A 25,741-nucleotide genomic window follows, 5' to 3' on the forward strand; every position below is an offset into this window, starting at 1 on the left:
CCTGCCTTTGGAACCAACACCACTGGGCTGGACCAAGGACTACTAGAGGGTTCAATCACCCAAAGGTCTAACATCTTGTTGACCTCGGTCTTGATATAAGACCGTACTTTGTCTGACATCCTGTATCCCCTACTTTTGGTAGGTACACTGTCTCCTGTGTCAATGTTATGTTTGCACCAAGGTGTCAAACCAGAGGACTGTGAAAACAGGGGGGAAAACTGCCTAAGCAAACTTTTCACCTCAGCCTGCTGATCAGAAGTCAGGTGAGGGGCCACTCGGACACCCTCAAAGGAGCTATCTGAAGGACCGCTTTGGAACAGGTCGGGGAGAGGTTCAGACTCCTCTTCCTCAACGTCTGACGCCAGTAGCAGTGCTGCGATTTCGACTCTTGGGACGAAAGCCTTCAGCCTATTCACGTGAAACACTTTTGGAGCCTGTCCAGGCCTTCCAAGGTCCACTAAATAGTTGACCTCACCCAGGGGCTCCACCACTGTGTAAGGGCCTGACCATTTGTCCTGTAAAGCTCGAGGCCTTATGGGATTCATGATCAGGACTTGCTGACCAGGTGTAAAGTTGATGAGGGAAGCTTTCTGGTCGTACCAATGTTTCACCAGCGCTTGCCCTGCCTTCAATTTATCACTAGCCAAGCCCATCAGAAGTACCATCCGTTTTCTGAGCCCTAGCACATAATCAACTACGTTGGTAGTAACAGGGGGAGTGGGCATCTCCCATCCCTCTTTGACGATGGCTAAGGGTCCCCGTACGGGATGACCGAACAGAAGTTCGAAGGGGCTGAAGCCAACACCCTCCTGTGGTACCTCTCGGTAGGCAAACAGTAAGCATGGTAAAAGAAGATCCCATTTTCTTCTCTGAGGCTCCTCCAGAGCCCCAATCATGCTCTTTAACGTTCTGTTGAAACGTTCCACCAGACCATTGGTCTGGGGGTGGTATGCAGAAGAGAACTTGTAGGTGACCCCACATTCTTTCCACATAGCCTGCATATACTTCGACATAAAGTTGCTGCCACGATCTGACACAACTTCTTTAGGGAAGCCAACCCTAGTAAATATGCCGAGTAAAGCTTTTGCAACTGACTTGGCAGTTACAGTTTTCAATGGGATGGCCTCAGGATACCTGGTTGCATGGTCGACCAGCACCAGGATAAACCTATTGCCCGAGGATGTTTGCGGGTCAAGGTGACCAACGATGTCGATCCCTACCCTTTCAAATGGTACCCCCACAACTGGGAGCGGTACCAACGGAGCTTGGATTGTCGCGCCAACCTTACCAGACAACTGGCAGGAGGCACAACTCCTGCAGTGACTTTCTACTTGCACCCCCATCTTGGGCCAGTAGAAGTGCATGGATAACCTTTGCTTGGTCCTCTTCATACCAAGGTGACCAGCAAGGGGAACTTCATGCGCCAACTGCAGGAGGAAGGGCCTAACAGCAAGGGGAACCACCAACCTCCTATGGTCTCCTTCTGTAGACTCTGTGGGCTCACTATACAGGAGTCCACCTTCCCAATAAATCCTATGCGTCCCAGGAGGTTCACCCTCAAGCTGGGAGCAGGCCTGTCTCCTTAGGCCTTCCAGAGATGGGCACTCACGTTGGCCTTTACTGAATTCGTCCCTATCAGGACCTCCTTCAACTAACAAGTCTTTTAGTTCAGGATGATCGTTGGGGTCGAATACTTCAGGCATCGCCACCTCCTCGTCAGGCCCGGGCGATTGACCAACTTCCTCCACCGCAGTGGTAGGCGAGCTCGGGGGAATATTCTCTTTCCCTCGTCGTGACTTGTTGACTCCTTTCGCCTTGGGTTTCCCCTTCGGCTGGGGCGGCGTATTGGACTTGGCCAATGCTGCCCGTGCTTGAGACCGTGTGTAGGGTCTTTCGGCAGTGTCTCCTACGAGCCCTAAAGCTCTGAGATCATTACCTAACAAGACCTTTCCCGGGACGTTTCTCTGAATGCTCACTGGAATCCTGACTGCTGTACCATTTAAAGTAAGATTTACAGGTATTACGGGAAACATACGAAGGGGGCCGTCAGCCAACTTAGTGGGCATCAGAGTAGCTCTGGCAACTTCCTCTGAGTCTACCAAGGTAGAATCCACTACAGTGCGACTGCACCCACTATCCCTAAGAGCTGGAGTATCCACTCCATTGATCAGCACACTGTTTTTAAAGTAGTGCTTGGTATTATCCGGAATCCTAGCATAAGCCTCTGCGACTTTAGGCTCCCAGGAACCCAGGGACACTAAAACTACCTCAGCCTCTATTCCGCTGGGAAATGAGTCTGAGGAGAAGGATGCTCCTGTAATCTCTTCTTCCTCGTAGGAGGAGAAGGCCAGATTAGCGGAGTGGACCCCCAAAGGTCTAACCTTACAACGGGGATCCCCCTTCACGTGGTCAGTTGCTCCACAAGAAAAACAAGCCCCAGTGGGTCTGTTTACGTAGGGAGGCTTATTGTAACCAGAGTTCTGTTTGGGAGGCGGACCTCCACTGCCCTGTGAGTTCTCTTGTGTCTTACCCTTGTTTTTCTTTTTGTGGCCCTTATGGGAAGAAGATTTAGCAGATTCCCCACCCTCCATATCTTTGGACTTTTTCCCTTCCTCCTGCTTACCAGGATGAGTTTTGTCCTTATGGGACACTCGATGTGACACCCATAAGTCTGCTGCAATGGCCAGCTTCTTAGGATCTATCTCCTTCGAATCGGCCAAATGCTGCTTAAGCTCCGGGGAAGAAGAAGCAAAAATATGTTCCAGCATGACAAGATTTATCATGCCTTCGAAGGTAGAAACCTTATAACCTTCGACCCAGCCAGTTAAGTTTTTCAAAGATTCAGCGACATAAGATACCCAAGTACCACCTTCCTTTTTCTTATACTCTCGAAAACGCTTTAAATATTGGGCCGGAGTCTTCCCAAACTTTAAAATGAGAGTTTGCTTTAACATTGCGAAATCAGCTCGCTCAGCCTTCGACATTTCCATAATGGCACTACAGCCAGAATGGGGCAGTCTGCTGAGTAACCATGCAATCTTATCAGCATTGTCAACTTCTTGAACTTCGCATGCATACTCAAACGCATTCAGCCAGTCCATAATGTCATTCCTTTCTTCATACACACTGAGCAGATCTTTCGGAAACCGTGGATGAGAGGAAGCCCCAGACCCATGTCCAGGACCCTTGGACCCATTTGCAACCTGAAGCTTGGCCAGTTCCAACTGGTGATCCCTGTCTTTTTGTTTTTCTGCCTGTTCGATTTTTAGTTTGGCTATGCTGAATTCAAGCTCCTGCTGCCTAAACCGCAGCTCTTGCTTCTTGAATTCAAGCATAGCCTCCCCATCAGCACTGGCAGAGGAAACATTAGACATCACATCCTCCCTGTCCTCGTGGTCGCGATGGATCAGTGCAGCGGCAGAACCGTCGGTTCTACCAGTGAGAGCAGCCCCACCACCTTCTGCACTGTCCTCAGAAGTTATAGCGTCAAGCTGCACTTCTTGCCACGCCACAATTCTTTGGATCATTTCCAATTTCGTGCCTTGAGAGGAAACACCTCTCTCCGCACACATCTTCTTCAATGTTTCTGATTTGGAAGCATTTAAAGTTAACAAGGTATTTGTTTCCATACTGTTTGATAGGACTATGGCCTTTTTAAAGTTATACTACAACAATTCACTACGTGTACTGGTTGGAATAACCTGAAATGCCTTAGTTCGTGCGCAACACTGGATACCTTCAGTCGTATCCCACCGCTGTACACCAATTTGTTAAGACGGATTTCTGAACTCTGTCCTGGTGGCGCAGAAGTTCAGAAGGCCAACCTAATTACTTGGAACAGGGTAACCTCTGGACGAGCCAGACCAATCAAGGTAGCGATCGCGGCGGTCAAGACTAGGTCTCAAGAGGGGTGAGGGTGACTGAAAGCCCGCAATGAGCACACAAAGCAAGAGCGCTTACAAACTACTCCAAACAGTTGTTATATCAAAAATATATACACATTTATTTTAAGGCCTTTAAAACAACGACCGCAGCGAGAAAATCACAGTATCACAATATTAAACCAACACATACCATATCAACACAATATATATACAAATACGACAGTCTTAAGCATTTGAGGCACGAAATGTGTAGTCCACCTGCAAGGGAAGGAAAACAGGCAGTGCGATAATGCTTTAGACGCAGTTCGCCTTCAGATGCACCTAACTAGATGGAAGTCCGAGCCCTGCGAAGAGTGGAGCCTTGTGCTCAAAGTACCTGCCACGCCGGTGCCAACGGGCAAAAGGGGAAGCTCTTCGGAGGAAGTCAGGCAGTTCGGGTTAGTGCACAGCAGAAGGAGAACAGGTTCCGCAACTCAAGCGCAGCCTCCACAGCGAGCAGAAGCAGAGCGCGAGTACGGACAAAAGGGTTCTGTTTTTACACAGCGGGGAAAAGCAATGGGCTACTGCAGGAGGGCGACCAGATCCTAGCTAAACTACTCACCGGTCCCCGAAGCAAGCAGACCCAGGCTTCTCCACGTTAGTTTCAGCAGCTGGCAGGTTCAGAAGAGCAGGGAACGCCTCATAGTCGTGTAGAGCAAAAAGACGTCCCAATCGACGAAACCAGCACAGTTTGTTGCCGCAGCAGGACAACGGAGCGGCCGTGTGTATCCGAGCCAAATGTACACTCCTCCCTTCAGACTTGGGAACGCCAAGTGTACGAAGCGTGGGAGAGTGACAAGGACTCGAAATACAACACAACCTGGCGGCGGTTACAGAGCAGGACTCCCTTGTAAGCTGGTCAGTCAACTGGATGGCCCAGAGACACTTCCGAAGGCTTACTTGGCAGGAGTTGATGAAGTCGCCGGGAATAGCTGTTTCTGCTATTCCAAAGGTCGAAGCACCAGTACAGGCCTTCTGGTTCGATCAAAGGAGGAAAGGGTTTCACAGGACGACAGCAGTGCAAAGGAGGAGTCCTTCAGCGGGTCACCAGCGATTCCTCGGTCCAGCCTCTTGGTTGCAGGATACTTGGCTCCTGTATTCCTTCGTTCATGAGAACTCAGGAGATCGACATGGTAGTGGTGTTTCCAGCCCCCTCTTATCCACGGTTCCCTTCGCGCCAAAACGGAGGGGAGCCAATGGGAGATCCGCTCATCAACACACATACCATACGTGGACCAATCACGGACCACGGTGGTCCCAGGCATTCACACCACCCTAGACTCTCTGGCACCCAGGATGTGTATTGGGACCAGACATCCCAGCCCACACCCTGGAGGCACACAAAAGACATGTAGAAGCCCGCGAAAGCAACCACGTTTCGCGGGAAAGTACATGCCCAAATAAGGAAGGCCCCGGGTCGCTTGACCTGGGGAAGGTGAAGGGAGCAAGACGGTCAGTGGACAGGACAAAGGAGCCTCGTGGTCTGGCCATTTTGGGAGCCAGGCCACCATTTTGGGTTCAGTGCGAAAAACGTGCTCAGAACGCCAAAAGGAGCTCAAAATAAACAAAACGATCGCTGCCACCATTCCAGTCCCTGAATGACTTGCACCGATCAAATACAATCCTAAACGAGTATCTAGGGCCTGTAGAAGGCTAGAGACCCAAGAGAGCTGTAACTTAGCTTACAGTGCCCTCTTGTGTCATGTTGCACTAAAGCCGCAACACGATAAAAGAAACTACGGGAAACAGCGTTCCCCGGTACTGACTGTCTTAAGGGCATGTCAGTTTCCCCATAAGAAAGGAGCGAAAGCCCAGAGGAGTGCGGCAGAAGGCTGCACTTCTCTGGCAAAGTCAAGAACAAGGTGAAAACAACAGCAAAAAGTTTAGGGGTTGCCACATGGAAGGAAAGTTACCTACAATTACGAAATCTTTCCTAACACTCGCCCCTCCCAGACTATGGACAGGGGGAACTAATCCACCCCTCGATGAGTCTCTTGTTCAGGTCGGTTAAACATTCTGGACAACCCATCAGCATTGCTATGTTGGACACCTGGCCTATGCTCAATAGTGAAGTCGAAGCCTTGTAGACTTATGGACCACCTAAGCAACTTTGGATTCTCCCCCTTCATGTTCATTAGCCACTTTAACGGCTTATGGTCAGTCTGCACAGTGAAGTGGGTCCCATAGAGGTAGGGCCTCAGCTTCCTTAGGGCCCACACAACAGAGAAACATTCTTTCTCTACCGTGGACCATCTGAGCTCTCTGTCCTTAAGCTGGCGACTAATAAAACCGATAGGGTGTTCCTTACCCTTCTCATCTACTTGTGATAGTACAGCTCCTATCCCAGTGTCAGAGGCATCCGTCTGCACGATAAAAGGTCTTTGATAATCCGGGGCCCTGAGGACAGGGGCCTGGCACAAGGAGTCTTTTAAGCCATTGAAGGCCTTCTCACACTCGTCGGTCCAAGTTACCTTCTTGGGTTTCTTCGGAGTTGTGAGGGCAGTCAGAGGGGCAGCTATGGTGCCATAGTCTGCCACAAAATTGCGGTAATACCCCGTGAGTCCTAAGAAGGCTCTCACTTGGGTTTGCGTAGTGGGGGTAGGCCAGTCTCGTACTGCTTGTACTTTACTGGGTAGAGGCTGTATCCTCCCTCCACCTACTTCATGTCCAAGGTAAACCACTGAGCCTTGTCCAATCTGGCATTTACTAGCCTTTATGGTCAAGTGGGCTTTCTGAAGAGCCTGGAGCACAATCCTGAGGTGTTTCACATGGTCTTCCCAGGTGGCACTGAAAACTGCTATATCGTCCAGATATGCAAGACAGAATTCATCCAACCCATTCAACACATGATTCACAAGCCTCTGGAAAGTGGCAGGTGCATTCTTCAACCCGAACGGCATTACCCGGAATTGGTAAAGGCCGTCTGGAGTAGAAAATGCTGTCTTCTCCTTGGCATGTTCTGCTAAAGCTATTTGCCAATAGCCAGCAGTGAGGTCAAACGTGCTGAGGTACTTGGAGGCACCCAAAGTATCCACCAGCTCATCTGTTCGAGGCAAGGGGTGTGCATCTGTCTTGGTGACAGCATTCAGAGCCCTGTAATCCACGCAGAACCTCAATTCAGAAGTGCCTGCCTTTGGAACCAACACCACTGGGCTGGACCAAGGACTACTAGAGGGTTCAATCACCCCAAGGTCTAACATCTTGTTGACCTCGGTCTTGATATAAGACCGTACTTTGTCTGACATCCTGTATCCCCTACTTTTGGTAGGTACACTGTCTCCTGTGTCAATGTTATGTTTGCACCAAGGTGTCAAACCAGAGGACTGTGAAAACAGGGGGGAAAACTGCCTAAGCAAACTTTTCACCTCAGCCTGCTGATCAGAAGTCAGGTGAGGGGCCACTCGGACACCCTCAAAGGAGCTATCTGAAGGACCGCTTTGGAACAGGTCGGGGAGAGGTTCAGACTCCTCTTCCTCAACGTCTGACGCCAGTAGCAGTGCTGCGATTTCGACTCTTGGGACGAAAGCCTTCAGCCTATTCACGTGAAACACTTTTGGAGCCTGTCCAGGCCTTCCAAGGTCCACTAAATAGTTGACCTCACCCAGGGGCTCCACCACTGTGTAAGGGCCTGACCATTTGTCCTGTAAAGCTCGAGGCCTTATGGGATTCATGATCAGGACTTGCTGACCAGGTGTAAAGTTGATGAGGGAAGCTTTCTGGTCGTACCAATGTTTCACCAGCGCTTGCCCTGCCTTCAATTTATCACTAGCCAAGCCCATCAGAAGTACCATCCGTTTTCTGAGCCCTAGCACATAATCAACTACGTTGGTAGTAACAGGGGGAGTGGGCATCTCCCATCCCTCTTTGACGATGGCTAAGGGTCCCCGTACGGGATGACCGAACAGAAGTTCGAAGGGGCTGAAGCCAACACCCTCCTGTGGTACCTCTCGGTAGGCAAACAGTAAGCATGGTAAAAGAAGATCCCATTTTCTTCTCTGAATCTCCTCCAGAGCCCCAATCATGCTCTTTAACGTTCTGTTGAAACGTTCCACCAGACCATTGGTCTGGGGGTGGTATGCAGAAGAGAACTTGTAGGTGACCCCACATTCTTTCCACATAGCCTGCATATACTTCGACATAAAGTTGCTGCCACGATCTGACACAACTTCTTTAGGGAAGCCAACCCTAGTAAATATGCCGAGTAAAGCTTTTGCAACTGACTTGGCAGTTACAGTTTTCAATGGGATGGCCTCAGGATACCTGGTTGCATGGTCGACCAGCACCAGGATAAACCTATTGCCCGAGGATGTTTGCGGGTCAAGGGGACCAACGATGTCGATCCCTACCCTTTCAAATGGTACCCCCACAACTGGGAGCGGTACCAACGGAGCTTGGATTGTCGCGCCAACCTTACCAGACAACTGGCAGGAGGCACAACTCCTGCAGTGACTTTCTACTTGCACCCCCATCTTGGGCCAGTAGAAGTGCATGGATAACCTTTGCTTGGTCCTCTTCATACCAATTACGAAATCTTTCCTAACAATACCAAACCTGAGATCCTTCCGATAGCATGAGATGTGATATCTCAATTCTTCTAATACCAAACCTGAGATCCTTCCTATAACACGAGATGTGATATCCAAATCCTTCCCCTTCCAAACCAGAGACCCTCCCTTTGGCATGAGATGTGATATCCAACTCCTTCCCATTCCAACCCTGAGACCCTTCTGATAGCATGAGATGTGATATCTCAATGCCTCTAACAAACCTGAGATCCTACCTCTAACATGAAATGTGATATCCAACTCCTTCCCATTCCAATCCTGAGACCCTTCCTATAGCATGAGACGTGATATCTCAATGCTTCTAATACCAAACCTGAGACCCTTCCTATAGCATGAGATATGATATCCAACTCCTTCCCATTCCAATCCTGAAACCCTTCCTACACCATGAGATGTGATATCTTAATGCTTCTAATACCAAACCTGAGACCCGTCCTATAACATGAGATGTGATATCCAAATCCTTCCCCTTCCAAACCTGAGACCCTTCCTTTAGCATGAGATGTGATATCCAGCTCCTTCTCATTCCAATCCTGAGACCCTTCCGATAGCATGAGATGTGATATCTCAATGCTTCTAATATCAAAACTGAGACCCTCCCTATAGCATGAGATGTGATATCTAAGTCCTTCCCATTCCAATCCTGAGACCCTTCGGATAGCAGAGATGTGATATCTCAATGCTTATACCAAACCTGAGACCCTTCCTATAGCATGAGATGTGATATCCAACTCCTTCCCATTCCAATCCTGAGATCCTTACTATAGCATGAGATGTGATATCTCAATGCTTCTAATACCAAACCTGAGATCCTTCCTATAACATGAGATGTGATATCCAAATCCTTCCCCTTCCAAACCTGAGACCCTCCCTTTAGCATGAGATGTGATATCCAACTCCTTCCCATTCCAATCCTGAGACCCTTCTGATAGCATGAGATGTGATGTCTCAATGCTTCTAATACCAAACCTGAGATCCTTCCGATAGCATGAGATGTGATATCTCAATGCTTCTAATACCAAACCTGAGATCCTTCCTATAACATGAGATGTGATATCCAAATCCTTCCCCTTCCAAACCTGAGACCCTCCCTTTAGCGTGAGATGTGATGTCCAACTCCTTCCCATTCCAATCCTGAGACCCTTCTGATAGCATGAGATGTGATGTCTCAATGCCTCTAATACCAAACCTGAGATCCTACCTCTAACATGAAATGTGATATCCAACTCCTTCCCCATCCAAACCTGAGAGCCTTCCAATAGCATGAGATGTGATATCCAACTCCTTCCCATTCCAATCCTGAGACTCTTCCTGTAGCATGAGATGTGATATCTCAATGCTTCTACCAAACCTGAGACCCTTCCTATAGCATGAGATGTGATATCCGACTCCTTCCCATTCCAATCCTCAGACACTTCCTATAGCATGAGATGTGATATCTCAATGCTTCTAATACCAAACCTGAGACCCTTCCTATGGCATGAGATTTGATATCAAACTCCTTCCCAATCCAATCCTGAGACCCTTCCTATAGCATGAGATATGATATCCAACTCCTTCCCATTCCAATCCTGAAACCCTTCCTATACCATGAGATGTGATATCTTAATGCTTCTAATACCAAACGTGAGACCCGTCCTATAACATGAGATGTGATATCCAAATCCTTCCCCTTCCAAACCTGAGACCCTTCCTTTAGCATGAGATGTGATATCCAGCTCCTTCTCATTCCAATCCTGAGACCCTTCCGATAGCATGAGATGTGATATCTCAATGCTTCTAATATCAAAACTGAGACCCTCCCTATAGCATGAGATGTGATATCTAAGTCCTTCCCATTCCAATCCTGAGACCCTTCGGATAGCAGAGATGTGATATCTCAATGCTTATACCAAACCTGAGACCCTTCCTATGGCATGAGATGTGATATCCAACTCCTTCCCATTCCAATCCTGAGACCCTTCCAATAGCATGAGATGTGATATCTCAATGCTTCTACCAAACCTGAGACCCTCCTTTAGCATGAGATGTGATATCCAACTCCTTCCCATTCCAATCCTGAGACCCTTACTATAGCATGAGATGTGATATCTCAATGCTTCTAATACCAAACCTGAGATCCTTCCTATAACATGAGATGTGATATCCAAATCCTTCCCCTTCCAAACCTGAGACCCTCCCTTTAGCATGAGATGTGATATCCAACTCCTTCGCATTCCAATCCTGAGACCCTTCTGATAGCATGAGATGTGATATCTCAATGCTTCTAATACCAAACCTGAGATCCTTCCGATAGCATGAGATGTGATATCTCAATGCTTCTAATACCAAACCTGAGATCCTTCCTATAACATGAGATGTGATATCCAAATCCTTCCCCTTCCAAACCTGAGACCCTCCCTTTAGCGTGAGACGTGATATCCAACTCCTTCCCATTCCAATCCTGAGACCCTTCTTATAGCATGAGATGTGATGTCTCAATGCCTCTAATACAGGGGTCTCCAACCTTACGTTAGATAGAGCTACTTGTAGTGAAGGCCAACAGTGGAGAGCTACTAGCCGGCGATATCGGGGGTGGGGATATTTATAAACCTCTGAATTTTTACCAATATTTCTTTGGCCCAATTATTTACTCTCTATAATCAGATGCCTTCACGATTATATTAAGAACTTCAAAAACCTCTTTGTTGCATTATTATTTATTAGTAGCCGTCAAAAAGACAGATATTTGTTGGACTACCACATCCTGTAATTTATCTGCCCTTCCTCTGCGTTTTATGCAGGATTTCTACATGCTAGGCACACTATTGTTTTCCAAATGTGCATTTCACACTTCCATAAAAAAACCAAAAGTAATTTTCAAATTGAAAAATGCTGCTTGCGTTCACAATTTTTTGTTGAAATGTTTTTTTTGGTCAGACACCACACATACTCTGTTATTTGTGTGCCCCTCTGTGTTTTAGCACAGGTTATATTTATAAAGATGTTATATGCTTGTCAAACTGGTTAATCACAAATGCTTCTGTTGTGCTGACAGCACTTTTTAGGAAATTAAACTGTGGGTTCATGAGTGCCAACCTTTGATTTTCACTACAGGGGCAGAAATATCCCCACCTCCATCCTCAATATAAGCAAGCAACCAGCCCAATCCATACCCTGGCCAAACACATTTTATAGCACTTTTTGTATGATTCCAGTGCTATGCGGAAGACACTCAGCTCATTTTCAGGCTACCCTCAGCCACCTCTTCTCCCTCCCTCATCTCCGACGGCCTGTCCGCCACCCAGGAGTGGTGTGCCGCCAATGATCTCTGCCTTAATTCCGGTAAGACCGAGATTCTCCTCATTGGAACACCTTCTCCCTCCTTTCCTGTCACTCTCTGGCCGGCCTCCCTTGGCCCTCCTCCTGGTCCCACCTGCGAGGCTAAAAACCTCGGGGTCATCTTCGACTCCACACTCTCCTTCTCTCCTCACATCTCTGAAATCGCTAAGAAGACACACTACCATCTGCACCTCCTCAGAGGTATTCCTCCTTTCCTCTACTTCCCCCAGAAGCTCACTGTCTCCAGAGCTCTGGTTCCCTCTAGCCTGGACTACTTAAATCTGCCTGCTTCTACTCTCCGCCCTCTGCAACTCACCCAGAACAGGACTGCAAGACTTGACTTGGTCTCAAGCCCAGGGATCGTTTCTCTCCAGGACTGAAATCTCTGCACTGGCTCCCAGTGGCTGCGAGGATTAAGTTCAAAACCCTCTGTATGGTCCACAAGGCCTTCTGGGGCTTGGGGCCTCAATACCTTCAGCTCTCTCTTCCAAAATATCTTCCTTCTCGAGCTCTTCGCTCATCTGCCTCCAACTCCCTTAGTGTCAGTCGCTTCTCCAAGCAACAAGATGGTGGTAGATCCCTTTCCTCGGCTGGGGCTTCCCTCTGGAACAGCCTCCCCGTCTCCCTGAAACTTGAGGAGAATCATCTCTGGTTCTGGAACCACCTCAAAACCTTTCTCTTTGCTTCTGCCTTTTCTCCTCCTCTCCCCTGCTGACTTCCTGGCCGATACTGAAACTGCACTGGTCACCTGCACTGGTCACCTGGCAACGCCCCCTGCTCTCAAGCCCAGCCCTCCCCCTCAGTCGCACACCTGCACTGCCTTCCTGGCAACCCCCCACACTTAGGGACTGTTCTGTACCCCTACAGTTCCACCACTAGCACTTGACACCTGATGTCTGCAGTACCCTTGCACTTGCCACCAGCTGGCCGGACGCTACTGATTGTTATTTATTATCTCATGTACTCCACTGTCCCCTTCCCCACGCTCCCGCACTTTCCTCCTTCCCCCTTCCCATGCACTTGCGCGATCTGAATGACACCTGGCCTAGTAGGATCATTGTCTGTCTTCTCTCTGTTCCCCCTCCCTTGCCTCGTCGCGCCTTGAAACACTTATAATATGATACAGCATTTAGTTTTGAATATATAACATCTCAGCATCGGTCTGTCAACCTGCTGAGCTACCCTGGTAGGCTTCTACTGTACAGCGTGTCTATGGATCGCTTAATGTACTAAAAGTGGGTGTACCTATGTCATGGAAAGTGGAAATGTACAGTGTGGAGTTTGGAAAGAAGCCACATGAAAGAAATTGCACCATTTCCAGGCGAGAAACAGTGCTACTGTGATGTTTTCATTGCGTGGTCACAATGATCCTGATCCTGCCCCAACCCCTCTGACACCTCTGGGAAACAAGAGCAGCTTGCTTAAGCAAGACAGTGTTGGGGGCACACAAGGCCAACTCTTGTACTACAGGCGGCCTGCAGAAGCAGAACGTGATACTGACATCTGTCAGGCAATTTGCAAGCAGCAACATGTGGCACAGCAGCCAAGCTCCCTGCCTGCATTTGGGACAATCAGGGTTCAGATCCTGATCAAGGAAAATAACCGCAGAAACACACCATTGAATAATTTAACTTAAAAAGTGTTTCTTTTTCAGCATTTCCAGCACGGGCGACTGAAGAGGCTCAGGCGAGCTACTAGTCGCCCGCGATCGACCGTTTGGCGACCTCTGCTCTAATACCAAACCTGAGATCCTACCTCTAACATGAAATGTGATATCCAACTCCTTCCCCTTCCAAACCTGAGAGCCTTCCTATAACACGAGATGTGATATCGAAGTCCTTCCCATTCCAATCCTGAGACCCTTCCTATAACATGAGATGTGATATCCAACTCCTTCCCATTCCAACCTGAGACCCTTCCTATAGCATGAGATGGGATATCCAACTACTTCCAAATCCAATCCTGATACCCTTCCGATAGCATGAGATGTGATATCCCAATGCTTCTACCAAACCTGAGACCCATACTATGGCATGAGATGTGATATCAAACTCCTTCCCATTCCAATCCCGAGACCCTTCCTATAGCTTGAGATGTGATATCCAACTCTTTCCCATTCCAATTCTGAGACCCTTCCTATACCAGGAGACTTGCTATCTCAATGCTTCTAATACCAAACCTGCACCCGTCCTATAACATGAGTTGTGATATCCAAATTCGTCCCCTTCCAAACCTGAGACCCTTCCTTTATCATGAGATGTGATATCCAACTCCTTCCCATTCCAATCCTGAGACCCTTCCCATATCATGAGATGTGATATCTCAATGCTTCTAATATCAAACTTGAGACCCTCCCTATAGCATGAGATGTGATATCCAAGTCCTTCCCATTCCAATCCTGAGACTCTTCCTATAGCATGATATGTGATATCTCAATGCTTCTACCAAACCTGAGACCCTTCCTATAGCATGAGATGTGATATCCAACTCCTTCCCATTCCAATCCTCAGACACTTCCTATAGCATGAGATGTGATATCTCAATGCTTCTAATACCAAACCTGAGACCCTTCCTATGGCATGAGATTTGATATCAAACTCCTTCCCATTCCAATCCTGAGACCCTTCCTATAGCATGAGATATGATATCCAACTCCTTCCCATTCCAATCCTGAAACCCTTCCTATACCATAAGATGTGATATCTTAATGCTTCCAATACCAAACCTGAGACCCTTCCTTTAGCATGAGATGTGATATCCAGCTCCTTCCCATTCCAATCCTGAGACCCTTCCGATAGCAGAGATGCGATATCTCAATGCTTATACCAAACCTGAGACCCTTCCTATGGCATGAGATGTGATATCCAACTCCTTCCCATTTCAATCCTGAGACCCTTCCTATAGCATGAGATGTGATATCTCAATGCTTCTAATACCAAACCTGAGACCCTTCCTATAGCATGAGATGGGAAATGTGATATCCAACTCCTTCCCCTTCCAAACCTGAGAGCCTTCCTATAGCATGAGATGTGATATCGAAGTATTTCCCATTCCAATCCTGAGACCCTTCCTATAACATGAGATGTGATACCCAACACCTTCCCATTCCAACCTGAGACCCTTCCTATAGCATGAGATGTGATATCTCAATGCTTCTAATACCAAACCTGAGACCCTTCCTATAGCATGAGATGGGAAATGTGATATCCAACTCCTTCCCCTTCCAAACCTGAGATCCTACCTCTAACATGAAATGTGATATCCAACTCCTTCCCCATCCAAACCTGAGAGCCTTCCAATAGCATGAGATGTGATATCCAACTCCTTCCCATTCCAATCCTGAGACTCTTCCTGTAGCATGAGATGTGATATCTCAATGCTTCTACCAAACCTGAGACCCTTCCTATAGCATGAGATGTGATATCCGACTCCTTCCCATTCCAATCCTCAGACACTTCCTATAGCATGAGATGTGATATCTCAATGCTTCTAATACCAAACCTGAGACCCTTCCTATGGCATGAGATTTGATATCAAACTCCTTCCCAATCCAATCCTGAGACCCTTCCTATAGCATGAGATATGATATCCAACTCCTTCCCATTCCAATCCTGAAACCCTTCCTATACCATGAGATGTGATATCTTAATGCTTCTAATACCAAACGTGAGACCCGTCCTATAACATGAGATGTGATATCCAAATCCTTCCCCTTCCAAACCTGAGACCCTTCCTTTAGCATGAGATGTGATATCCAGCTCCTTCTCATTCCAATCCTGAGACCCTTCCGATAGCATGAGATGTGATATCTCAATGCTTCTAATATCAAAACTGAGACCCTCCCTATAGCATGAGATGTGATATCTAAGTCCTTCCCATTCCAATCCTGAGACCCTTCGGATAGCAGAGATGTGATATCTCAATGCTTATACCAAACCTGAGACCCTTCCTATGGCATGAGATGTGATATCCAACTCCTTCCCATTCCAATCCTGAGACCCTTCCAATAGCATGAGATGTGATATCTCAATGCTTCTACCAAACCTGAGACCCTCCTTTAGCATGAGATGTGATATCCAACTCCTTCCCATTCCAATCCTGAGACCCTTACTATAGCATGAGATGTGATATCTCAATGCTTCTAATACCAAACCTGAGATCCTTCCTATAACATGAGATGTGATATCCAAATCCTTCCCCTTCCAAACCTGAGACCCTCCCTTTAGCATGAGATGTGATATCCAACTCCTTCGCATTCCAATCCTGAGACCCTTCTGATAGCATGAGATGTGATATCTCAATGCTTCTAATACCAAACCTGAGATCCTTCCGATAGCATGAGATGTGATATCTCAATGCTTCTAATACCAAACCTGAGATCCTTCCTATAACATGAGATGTGATATCCAAATCCTTCCCCTTCCAAACCTGAGACCCTCCCTTTAGCGTGAGACGTGATATCCAACTCCTTCCCATTCCAATCCTGAGACCCTTCTTATAGCATGAGATGTGATGTCTCAATGCCTCTAATACAGGGGTCTCCAACCTTACGTTAGATAGAGCTACTTGTAGTGAAGGCCAACAGTGGAGAGCTACTAGCCGGCGATATCGGGGGTGGGGATATTTATAAACCTCTGAATTTTTACCAATATTTCTTTGGCCCAATTATTTACTCTCTATAATCAGATGCCTTCACGATTATATTAAGAACTTCAAAAACCTCTTTGTTGCATTATTATTTATTAGTAGCCGTCAAAAAGACAGATATTTGTTGGACTACCACATCCTGTAATTTATCTGCCCTTCCTCTGCGTTTTATGCAGGATTTCTACATGCTAGGCACACTATTGTTTTCCAAATGTGCATTTCACACTTCCATAAAAAAACCAAAAGTAATTTTCAAATTGAAAAATGCTGCTTGCGTTCACAATTTTTTGTTGAAATGTTTTTTTTGGTCAGACACCACACATACTCTGTTATTTGTGTGCCCCTCTGTGTTTTAGCACAGGTTATATTTATAAAGATGTTATATGCTTGTCAAACTGGTTAATCACAAATGCTTCTGTTGTGCTGACAGCACTTTTTAGGAAATTAAACTGTGGGTTCATGAGTGCCAACCTTTGATTTTCACTACAGGGGCAGAAATATCCCCACCTCCATCCTCAATATAAGCAAGCAACCAGCCCAATCCATACCCTGGCCAAACACATTTTATAGCACTTTTTGTATGATTCCAGTGCTATGCGGAAGACACTCAGCTCATTTTCAGGCTACCCTCAGCCACCTCTTCTCCCTCCCTCATCTCCGACGGCCTGTCCGCCACCCAGGAGTGGTGTGCCGCCAATGATCTCTGCCTTAATTCCGGTAAGACCGAGATTCTCCTCATTGGAACACCTTCTCCCTCCTTTCCTGTCACTCTCTGGCCGGCCTCCCTTGGCCCTCCTCCTGGTCCCACCTGCGAGGCTAAAAACCTCGGGGTCATCTTCGACTCCACACTCTCCTTCTCTCCTCACATCTCTGAAATCGCTAAGAAGACACACTACCATCTGCACCTCCTCAGAGGTATTCCTCCTTTCCTCTACTTCCCCCAGAAGCTCACTGTCTCCAGAGCTCTGGTTCCCTCTAGCCTGGACTACTTAAATCTGCCTGCTTCTACTCTCCGCCCTCTGCAACTCACCCAGAACAGGACTGCAAGACTTGACTTGGTCTCAAGCCCAGGGATCGTTTCTCTCCAGGACTGAAATCTCTGCACTGGCTCCCAGTGGCTGCGAGGATTAAGTTCAAAACCCTCTGTATGGTCCACAAGGCCTTCTGGGGCTTGGGGCCTCAATACCTTCAGCTCTCTCTTCCAAAATATCTTCCTTCTCGAGCTCTTCGCTCATCTGCCTCCAACTCCCTTAGTGTCAGTCGCTTCTCCAAGCAACAAGATGGTGGTAGATCCCTTTCCTCGGCTGGGGCTTCCCTCTGGAACAGCCTCCCCGTCTCCCTGAAACTTGAGGAGAATCATCTCTGGTTCTGGAACCACCTCAAAACCTTTCTCTTTGCTTCTGCCTTTTCTCCTCCTCTCCCCTGCTGACTTCCTGGCCGATACTGAAACTGCACTGGTCACCTGCACTGGTCACCTGGCAACGCCCCCTGCTCTCAAGCCCAGCCCTCCCCCTCAGTCGCACACCTGCACTGCCTTCCTGGCAACCCCCCACACTTAGGGACTGTTCTGTACCCCTACAGTTCCACCACTAGCACTTGACACCTGATGTCTGCAGTACCCTTGCACTTGCCACCAGCTGGCCGGACGCTACTGATTGTTATTTATTATCTCATGTACTCCACTGTCCCCTTCCCCACGCTCCCGCACTTTCCTCCTTCCCCCTTCCCATGCACTTGCGCGATCTGAATGACACCTGGCCTAGTAGGATCATTGTCTGTCTTCTCTCTGTTCCCCCTCCCTTGCCTCGTCGCGCCTTGAAACACTTATAATATGATACAGCATTTAGTTTTGAATATATAACATCTCAGCATCGGTCTGTCAACCTGCTGAGCTACCCTGGTAGGCTTCTACTGTACAGCGTGTCTATGGATCGCTTAATGTACTAAAAGTGGGTGTACCTATGTCATGGAAAGTGGAAATGTACAGTGTGGAGTTTGGAAAGAAGCCACATGAAAGAAATTGCACCATTTCCAGGCGAGAAACAGTGCTACTGTGATGTTTTCATTGCGTGGTCACAATGATCCTGATCCTGCCCCAACCCCTCTGACACCTCTGGGAAACAAGAGCAGCTTGCTTAAGCAAGACAGTGTTGGGGGCACACAAGGCCAACTCTTGTACTACAGGCGGCCTGCAGAAGCAGAACGTGATACTGACATCTGTCAGGCAATTTGCAAGCAGCAACATGTGGCACAGCAGCCAAGCTCCCTGCCTGCATTTGGGACAATCAGGGTTCAGATCCTGATCAAGGAAAATAACCGCAGAAACACACCATTGAATAATTTAACTTAAAAAGTGTTTCTTTTTCAGCATTTCCAGCACGGGCGACTGAAGAGGCTCAGGCGAGCTACTAGTCGCCCGCGATCGACCGTTTGGCGACCTCTGCTCTAATACCAAACCTGAGATCCTACCTCTAACATGAAATGTGATATCCAACTCCTTCCCCTTCCAAACCTGAGAGCCTTCCTATAACACGAGATGTGATATCGAAGTCCTTCCCATTCCAATCCTGAGACCCTTCCTATAACATGAGATGTGATATCCAACTCCTTCCCATTCCAACCTGAGACCCTTCCTATAGCATGAGATGGGATATCCAACTACTTCCAAATCCAATCCTGATACCCTTCCGATAGCATGAGATGTGATATCCCAATGCTTCTACCAAACCTGAGACCCATACTATGGCATGAGATGTGATATCAAACTCCTTCCCATTCCAATCCCGAGACCCTTCCTATAGCTTGAGATGTGATATCCAACTCTTTCCCATTCCAATTCTGAGACCCTTCCTATACCAGGAGACTTGCTATCTCAATGCTTCTAATACCAAACCTGCACCCGTCCTATAACATGAGTTGTGATATCCAAATTCGTCCCCTTCCAAACCTGAGACCCTTCCTTTATCATGAGATGTGATATCCAACTCCTTCCCATTCCAATCCTGAGACCCTTCCCATATCATGAGATGTGATATCTCAATGCTTCTAATATCAAACTTGAGACCCTCCCTATAGCATGAGATGTGATATCCAAGTCCTTCCCATTCCAATCCTGAGACTCTTCCTATAGCATGATATGTGATATCTCAATGCTTCTACCAAACCTGAGACCCTTCCTATAGCATGAGATGTGATATCCAACTCCTTCCCATTCCAATCCTCAGACACTTCCTATAGCATGAGATGTGATATCTCAATGCTTCTAATACCAAACCTGAGACCCTTCCTATGGCATGAGATTTGATATCAAACTCCTTCCCTTTCCAATCCTGAGACCCTTCCTATAGCATGAGATATGATATCCAACTCCTTCCCATTCCAATCCTGAAACCCTTCCTATACCATAAGATGTGATATCTTAATGCTTCCAATACCAAACCTGAGACCCTTCCTTTAGCATGAGATGTGATATCCAGCTCCTTCCCATTCCAATCCTGAGACCCTTCCGATAGCAGAGATGCGATATCTCAATGCTTATACCAAACCTGAGACCCTTCCTATGGCATGAGATGTGATATCCAACTCCTTCCCATTTCAATCCTGAGACCCTTCCTATAGCATGAGATGTGATATCTCAATGCTTCTAATACCAAACCTGAGACCCTTCCTATAGCATGAGATGGGAAATGTGATATCCAACTCCTTCCCCTTCCAAACCTGAGAGCCTTCCTATAGCATGAGATGTGATATCGAAGTATTTCCCATTCCAATCCTGAGACCCTTCCTATAACATGAGATGTGATACCCAACACCTTCCCATTCCAACCTGAGACCCTTCCTATAGCATGAGATGTGATATCTCAATGCTTCTAATACCAAACCTGAGACCCTTCCTATAGCATGAGATGGGAAATGTGATATCCAACTCCTTCCCCTTCCAAACCTGAGATCCTACCTCTAACATGAAATGTGATATCCAACTCCTTCCCCATCCAAACCTGAGAGCCTTCCAATAGCATGAGATGTGATATCCAACTCCTTCCCATTCCAATCCTGAGACTCTTCCTGTAGCATGAGATGTGATATCTCAATGCTTCTACCAAACCTGAGACCCTTCCTATAGCATGAGATGTGATATCCGACTCCTTCCCATTCCAATCCTCAGACACTTCCTATAGCATGAGATGTGATATCTCAATGCTTCTAATACCAAACCTGAGACCCTTCCTATGGCATGAGATTTGATATCAAACTCCTTCCCAATCCAATCCTGAGACCCTTCCTATAGCATGAGATATGATATCCAACTCCTTCCCATTCCAATCCTGAAACCCTTCCTATACCATGAGATGTGATATCTTAATGCTTCTAATACCAAACGTGAGACCCGTCCTATAACATGAGATGTGATATCCAAATCCTTCCCCTTCCAAACCTGAGACCCTTCCTTTAGCATGAGATGTGATATCCAGCTCCTTCTCATTCCAATCCTGAGACCCTTCCGATAGCATGAGATGTGATATCTCAATGCTTCTAATATCAAAACTGAGACCCTCCCTATAGCATGAGATGTGATATCTAAGTCCTTCCCATTCCAATCCTGAGACCCTTCGGATAGCAGAGATGTGATATCTCAATGCTTATACCAAACCTGAGACCCTTCCTATGGCATGAGATGTGATATCCAACTCCTTCCCATTCCAATCCTGAGACCCTTCCAATAGCATGAGATGTGATATCTCAATGCTTCTACCAAACCTGAGACCCTCCTTTAGCATGAGATGTGATATCCAACTCCTTCCCATTCCAATCCTGAGACCCTTACTATAGCATGAGATGTGATATCTCAATGCTTCTAATACCAAACCTGAGATCCTTCCTATAACATGAGATGTGATATCCAAATCCTTCCCCTTCCAAACCTGAGACCCTCCCTTTAGCATGAGATGTGATATCCAACTCCTTCGCATTCCAATCCTGAGACCCTTCTGATAGCATGAGATGTGATATCTCAATGCTTCTAATACCAAACCTGAGATCCTTCCGATAGCATGAGATGTGATATCTCAATGCTTCTAATACCAAACCTGAGATCCTTCCTATAACATGAGATGTGATATCCAAATCCTTCCCCTTCCAAACCTGAGACCCTCCCTTTAGCGTGAGACGTGATATCCAACTCCTTCCCATTCCAATCCTGAGACCCTTCTTATAGCATGAGATGTGATGTCTCAATGCCTCTAATACAGGGGTCTCCAACCTTACGTTAGATAGAGCTACTTGTAGTGAAGGCCAACAGTGGAGAGCTACTAGCCGGCGATATCGGGGGTGGGGATATTTATAAACCTCTGAATTTTTACCAATATTTCTTTGGCCCAATTATTTACTCTCTATAATCAGATGCCTTCACGATTATATTAAGAACTTCAAAAACCTCTTTGTTGCATTATTATTTATTAGTAGCCGTCAAAAAGACAGATATTTGTTGGACTACCACATCCTGTAATTTATCTGCCCTTCCTCTGCGTTTTATGCAGGATTTCTACATGCTAGGCACACTATTGTTTTCCAAATGTGCATTTCACACTTCCATAAAAAAACCAAAAGTAATTTTCAAATTGAAAAATGCTGCTTGCGTTCACAATTTTTTGTTGAAATGTTTTTTTTGGTCAGACACCACACATACTCTGTTATTTGTGTGCCCCTCTGTGTTTTAGCACAGGTTATATTTATAAAGATGTTATATGCTTGTCAAACTGGTTAATCACAAATGCTTCTGTTGTGCTGACAGCACTTTTTAGGAAATTAAACTGTGGGTTCATGAGTGCCAACCTTTGATTTTCACTACAGGGGCAGAAATATCCCCACCTCCATCCTCAATATAAGCAAGCAACCAGCCCAATCCATACCCTGGCCAAACACATTTTATAGCACTTTTTGTATGATTCCAGTGCTATGCGGAAGACACTCAGCTCATTTTCAGGCTACCCTCAGCCACCTCTTCTCCCTCCCTCATCTCCGACGGCCTGTCCGCCACCCAGGAGTGGTGTGCCGCCAATGATCTCTGCCTTAATTCCGGTAAGACCGAGATTCTCCTCATTGGAACACCTTCTCCCTCCTTTCCTGTCACTCTCTGGCCGGCCTCCCTTGGCCCTCCTCCTGGTCCCACCTGCGAGGCTAAAAACCTCGGGGTCATCTTCGACTCCACACTCTCCTTCTCTCCTCACATCTCTGAAATCGCTAAGAAGACACACTACCATCTGCACCTCCTCAGAGGTATTCCTCCTTTCCTCTACTTCCCCCAGAAGCTCACTGTCTCCAGAGCTCTGGTTCCCTCTAGCCTGGACTACTTAAATCTGCCTGCTTCTACTCTCCGCCCTCTGCAACTCACCCAGAACAGGACTGCAAGACTTGACTTGGTCTCAAGCCCAGGGATCGTTTCTCTCCAGGACTGAAATCTCTGCACTGGCTCCCAGTGGCTGCGAGGATTAAGTTCAAAACCCTCTGTATGGTCCACAAGGCCTTCTGGGGCTTGGGGCCTCAATACCTTCAGCTCTCTCTTCCAAAATATCTTCCTTCTCGAGCTCTTCGCTCATCTGCCTCCAACTCCCTTAGTGTCAGTCGCTTCTCCAAGCAACAAGATGGTGGTAGATCCCTTTCCTCGGCTGGGGCTTCCCTCTGGAACAGCCTCCCCGTCTCCCTGAAACTTGAGGAGAATCATCTCTGGTTCTGGAACCACCTCAAAACCTTTCTCTTTGCTTCTGCCTTTTCTCCTCCTCTCCCCTGCTGACTTCCTGGCCGATACTGAAACTGCACTGGTCACCTGCACTGGTCACCTGGCAACGCCCCCTGCTCTCAAGCCCAGCCCTCCCCCTCAGTCGCACACCTGCACTGCCTTCCTGGCAACCCCCCACACTTAGGGACTGTTCTGTACCCCTACAGTTCCACCACTAGCACTTGACACCTGATGTCTGCAGTACCCTTGCACTTGCCACCAGCTGGCCGGACGCTACTGATTGTTATTTATTATCTCATGTACTCCACTGTCCCCTTCCCCACGCTCCCGCACTTTCCTCCTTCCCCCTTCCCATGCACTTGCGCGATCTGAATGACACCTGGCCTAGTAGGATCATTGTCTGTCTTCTCTCTGTTCCCCCTCCCTTGCCTCGTCGCGCCTTGAAACACTTATAATATGATACAGCATTTAGTTTTGAATATATAACATCTCAGCATCGGTCTGTCAACCTGCTGAGCTACCCTGGTAGGCTTCTACTGTACAGCGTGTCTATGGATCGCTTAATGTACTAAAAGTGGGTGTACCTATGTCATGGAAAGTGGAAATGTACAGTGTGGAGTTTGGAAAGAAGCCACATGAAAGAAATTGCACCATTTCCAGGCGAGAAACAGTGCTACTGTGATGTTTTCATTGCGTGGTCACAATGATCCTGATCCTGCCCCAACCCCTCTGACACCTCTGGGAAACAAGAGCAGCTTGCTTAAGCAAGACAGTGTTGGGGGCACACAAGGCCAACTCTTGTACTACAGGCGGCCTGCAGAAGCAGAACGTGATACTGACATCTGTCAGGCAATTTGCAAGCAGCAACATGTGGCACAGCAGCCAAGCTCCCTGCCTGCATTTGGGACAATCAGGGTTCAGATCCTGATCAAGGAAAATAACCGCAGAAACACACCATTGAATAATTTAACTTAAAAAGTGTTTCTTTTTCAGCATTTCCAGCACGGGCGACTGAAGAGGCTCAGGCGAGCTACTAGTCGCCCGCGATCGACCGTTTGGCGACCTCTGCTCTAATACCAAACCTGAGATCCTACCTCTAACATGAAATGTGATATCCAACTCCTTCCCCTTCCAAACCTGAGAGCCTTCCTATAACACGAGATGTGATATCGAAGTCCTTCCCATTCCAATCCTGAGACCCTTCCTATAACATGAGATGTGATATCCAACTCCTTCCCATTCCAACCTGAGACCCTTCCTATAGCATGAGATGGGATATCCAACTACTTCCAAATCCAATCCTGATACCCTTCCGATAGCATGAGATGTGATATCCCAATGCTTCTACCAAACCTGAGACCCATACTATGGCATGAGATGTGATATCAAACTCCTTCCCATTCCAATCCCGAGACCCTTCCGATAGCATGAGATGTGATATCTCAATGCTTCTAATATCAAAACTGAGACCCTCCCTATAGCATGAGATGTGATATCTAAGTCCTTCCCATTCCAATCCTGAGACCCTTCGGATAGCAGAGATGTGATATCTCAATGCTTATACCAAACCTGAGACCCTTCCTATGGCATGAGATGTGATATCCAACTCCTTCCCATTCCAATCCTGAGACCCTTCCAATAGCATGAGATGTGATATCTCAATGCTTCTACCAAACCTGAGACCCTTCCTTTAGCATGAGATGTGATATCCAACTCCTCCCCATTCCAATCCTGAGACCCTTACTATAGCATGAGATGTGATATCTCAATGCTTCTAATACCAAACCTGAGATCCTTCCTATAACATGAGATGTGATATCCAAATCCTTCCCCTTCCAAACCTGAGACCCTCCCTTTAGCATGAGATGTGATATCCAACTCCTTCCCATTCCAATCCTGAGACCCTTCTGATAGCATGAGATGTGATATCTCAATGCTTCTAATACCAATCCTGATACCCTTCCGATAGCATGAGATGTGATATCCCAATGCTTCTACCAAACCTGAGACCCATACTATGGCATGAGATGTGATATCAAACTCCTTCCCATTCCAATCCCGAGACCCTTCCGATAGCATGAGATGTGATATCTCAATGCTTCTAATATCAAAACTGAGACCCTCCCTATAGCATGAGATGTGATATCTAAGTCCTTCCCATTCCAATCCTGAGACCCTTCGGATAGCAGAGATGTGATATCTCAATGCTTATACCAAACCTGAGACCCTTCCTATGGCATGAGATGTGATATCCAACTCCTTCCCATTCCAATCCTGAGACCCTTCCAATAGCATGAGATGTGATATCTCAATGCTTCTACCAAACCTGAGACCCTTCCTTTAGCATGAGATGTGATATCCAACTCCTTCCCATTCCAATCCTGAGACCCTTACTATAGCATGAGATGTGATATCTCAATGCTTCTAATACCAAACCTGAGATCCTTCCTATAACATGAGATGTGATATCCAAATCCTTTCCCTTCCAAACCTGAGACCCTCCCTTTAGCATTAGATGTGATATCCAACTCCTTCCCATTCCAATCCTG

The sequence above is a fragment of the Ambystoma mexicanum genome, chromosome 14 (assembly GCF_040938575.1).
Source record: "Ambystoma mexicanum isolate Mex_15411 chromosome 14, UKY_AmexF1_1, whole genome shotgun sequence".
NCBI lineage: Eukaryota > Metazoa > Chordata > Amphibia > Caudata > Ambystomatidae > Ambystoma > Ambystoma mexicanum.